This window comes from Ornithodoros turicata, chromosome 2 (assembly GCF_037126465.1).
Source record: "Ornithodoros turicata isolate Travis chromosome 2, ASM3712646v1, whole genome shotgun sequence".
Classification (NCBI taxonomy): Eukaryota; Metazoa; Arthropoda; class Arachnida; order Ixodida; family Argasidae; genus Ornithodoros; species Ornithodoros turicata.
The window spans coordinates 114,772,738-114,776,794 of NC_088202.1; the positions used below are offsets into that span (position 1 = coordinate 114,772,738).

At 42.3% G+C, this 4,057-nt stretch overlaps 1 long non-coding RNA gene across 1 annotated transcript; it reads left to right on the forward strand.

Moving 5' to 3' along the window:
- The first annotated feature begins 2,545 nt into the window (after nucleotides 1-2,545).
- Nucleotides 2,546-3,746, forward strand: LOC135383964 (uncharacterized). Its single transcript, XR_010420184.1, has 2 exons — nucleotides 2,546-2,770; nucleotides 3,408-3,746. It is a non-coding gene; the product is annotated as an uncharacterized LOC135383964 (long non-coding RNA).
- Nucleotides 3,747-4,057: the final 311 nt, after the last annotated feature.

The following is a 4,057-nucleotide window of genomic DNA, read 5'->3' on the forward strand; positions in this document are numbered from 1 at the left end:
CCAGCCAAGTTAGGGAAGAAACATCATGTCAGTGTGAGGTTCACTTTACACAGTGACACATCACTTTAGTGAGGTTGGGTTAAGTTAGGTTCTACAGATTGGGGGGGGTCTTGGGGGGCGCCCCCCCCCCCCCCCCAAGGCACGCACTAGGCGGTGCGGGCGTCGAGACTGTGCCTCGGGTTAGGTCAGTAAGGTCCTCAGCAAAGATGGCGGATCGCCATCAAGAAACCGGCGATAAAATTTAATTTTTATACGTTTTACGCAATATACGAGGGACATTCCTGTTGAATTTCGTTACTAATTACTTCCTCTTTCACGTAAAAGCGTTAGATTTTTGTTTTTATTCGTTTTTCTTTAAAAAAAGCCAGTGGTCCCGATACGGAACTACATCCCGCCTTGAAAATGAATTCAGATGTCTGGTAATACGTCCTTACCAGGAATATATATGTGACGCATGATGAAAGAGGAGGTGCAGCGCGCGCAATAAACATATGTTCGTTGGAGTATGTAAAACCCCGAGACTAGGGAACACAAAAGGACAGACACAACACGAAGTCGACTTCGTGTTGTGTCTGTCCTTTCGTGTTCCCTAGTCTCGGGGTTTTACATTATGCATTACCTTCACCAGCTCGCTTGCTTCCTATAGCCATTTTTTTCATTGTCATATGTTCGTTCTCCGGTTAACTGCTCTGTCCGTTCCTTCGTCACATATATCCGAAAATGTCATTTTTGCATGAATAATCAATGTATTAAGGTAAACTGGTATAAGCGAGTGCATGAAAAAATACTGTTTCGAGCAACATTGTAAGCACGGTGTGCAGGCAATGTTTATAAACTAATATCAGACTTGTACGTATCTTGAGTACGTACTCGAAATACAGTATTTTAAATACTTTTTCCAGTATTTTGCTACCCCAATCAATACTTTTTGCGACAAGTATTTTTGAAGTATTTAAAATACTTTCTCAGTATTTGCTACTCAGCACTCAAAATACTTTCCTTCCTCGTCAAGCCGTATTCAGCATACTTCGCCACCGTGTCTAGATTTTCAGTTCATTGAAACTGGAACTTAACCCTCCTCTATTTTCTTTCTTTTTGGCTGAATTTGCACATCTATCATTTTTACTCCTGTACAATAGCCTGGTCCCACGCTTGGCCTTGCCTGTCAATAGCACGACCCCTTCTTTACAGGGTGTCTACCAACCTGGAAAACAGGGAATAGTCAGGGAATTTTGATGTGACTGGAAAAGTCAGGGAATTGTCAGGGAATTTGGCTAAAAAGCAGCTGAAGTCAGGGAAAATCGTAGACAAGTGCCGTGATGATGTGCGGCGAATCGCGAGTGCCGACCGGTGGTTGAGAGGTGATGCCGCAGCAACGTTACTGCGAGTAGCAGTTCACCAGTATGACAAGCTCTGATGCATAAAAGTAGGGTAGCCTCACTAATACTTAATAAATGGTCTGTTTTATGTTGGATCTGGTATCAAAACGTATGAGAAGGCACCAAGTTCCCCTTTGTTTTTGTCAGGGAATTCGCTTGAAATAGTCAGTGAAAACCTGGAAAAGTCGGGGAATTTGAAGGCTGCAGTTTGGTAGACACCCTGCTTTAGAAAAAGGTTCCAATTCATAGTGCCAGGTGAATCCCCAGGTGATTAAAAGAAAATATCTCCATTTATTTCCTTGGTCACCAAAACTATAAACCCACGCCAGAGGTTGAAAGACCCCGGTTTATATACAGGAGGGAGTACGAAGTTTTGGATCAGAACATACCACCAAAGTTTACTTGAGTTCACCTAAGTTCACCAAACATTACTTGACACCGAGACCTTGCAAATAAAAGATATGCTTAAGTATGGCGGATAAAGTTTATTTCTTCAGAATACGCGTTTCACTTACTGCAGTAATAAAGTACTTTAACGAGTATCTTAACTCTAAAGTATTTAGTACTTTACTCAAATTACTTCCAGTTGTGAGTATTTTGTACTCTATTTTAAATAATTTTTACGTGGAGTATTTAGTATCTTATTTTAAGTACTTTTGCGCAGTATTTTGTACGTGTCTGCCTAATACTATACACCGCTACTACATCCAGTTGAGAGCCTCCGACATCCCGGGCGAGCTTTGATAACATATGAAGTAACTTCTTGGTCATTTCCTGATTTCTTTAATTGGAAATCGACCAGTGTAGACTCAGTGCTGGCAACCTTCGTTTATAATACCATCTGTGTGTGTATTGCCCATATTACCATCCATACTATCCGATCACATTTGTGCGCCGGCATATAGCGAGTATGCACGAGTACAACAATACGAAGAGCAACTAAAAATTCCGTAGTCAGAACAGACGTCAGTGACTTCTGAAAACAATAAATATAGCATAACAACAAAACAAAAATAACGAAGTAGTCATACAGAAATAGGAGACAACCAAAAAGACGTGAGTGTCCCGAATCCAACTGCGGACCTTCTGTCTCAAAGTTACCTCTTACAGTAACTTAACCTCTTACAGTAACAGAGACTTACAGTACTCTTACTCTCTTACAGTGAATCGGAGTTGCTTCTAGACTGGTATGCCCTGTTACGAGTGCGACAGCTGACCAGTGTGACAACTGTCCCCGCTTGCGCTTGCACCTCTATTCACCTCTACTGATTGCAGCGCATGAAGGTTGTGTATGAGGACTACCCCTTCGTAAATAACGGCATGGCGTCTCACCTTCTTTCACCAACAGAGTCAATTCACCGTCTATCTGAGCCGTCGTCGCTTTTTCATAGGTGAGAGTGCTGCGTTGTGGTGCGGCGTCGATATTAACACAGCTACGCATCGGGCAGAATATAAGTGAGTAGTAGCGCAATACTTCTTAGCGTTTTGGGCAAGTATTACATCTTGTCCCATCCTTTACAGTTCGCAATACAATACTTCAAAATTATTGCACTTACCGTAGAACCTACTACATATTTGTAAGGGTGAAGCCTAGATGTTATGAACCTCACGTATGGAGGTTATGCACCTCGACATGATTCGACACATGGAATCGGCATAACGACAATACGATATTATTCACCGTAGAATGTGCGTGGAATAATAGGGAAAGCAGTAGGCGGAAAGAACATGCTGCCAGAAACAGAGGCAACTCAACTCATCGAATAGAAAACTTTTAGAGAGGTAACATTTCCTTGAGTTTGAGGTACACAGAAAACGAAGAGGTCATAGTCCTGTGTTGTACTCTTCGTTTTGTGTGTTCCTCAAACACAAGGAAATGTTACCTCTCTCTACAGTACTCCAGCTCGCTTGTACCATTCTAATTTGCTCAGAGAAAACTTTTCCTTGCACATTCCGCAGTATCCTCCTTTCTCCTATTCTTCTACCTTAACGGCCTTTTCTTTATTTTATTTATTTTCTTTTTCCTAGGAATTGTAACTGGTTCCTCAAGACCAGGGACGGGCGCACTTCATCTCAGACGGAATTGCCTTTTGGTCTTGTTTCCTGTTACGAAAGTTCCATTGTAGGTCTTCGAATGAAGAGTATTTTGACCGCAAACATGGAGCGCTACAGGAACCTACCTCAAAGCTGCCTTCTCTTGCTTGTTTCTCCGTGACGTAATGAACTACATGGGAAGTGAAAAAAGGTCGAAGGCAGAAAAAGAAAATACTTGATTTTCTCTGCGGGTGGGTGAACCCGGGAGGCCTTTGTACGACTTAAAAAGACTTGTACGACTTGCTTGAAAATAAAAGTACGATTTCTGCTCCATTGTGGCGCTGCTTGTACCATTTAGGTCAACCTTGTAGTCGCCAATTGTCTCAAACCTCACAAAAGACCGCATTATCTGTCACGCACCCGCAGCACCACTGGTGACGTCGAACTTCACTGCTTACGTAGTCCGATATAATACCCATTCTGCATTTTCTTCGCACGATCGGTCATTCCGGGCTCTTATCTGGTTTGATTTAATTTCATGTTTAATGGTGCAAGGCACCTTGCACCACTTCTCCAACAATCTCAAACTTATACAAAACTAAGCACCAAGGAAGAGTCAACTGATCTGTGAATCAGCTGACTTA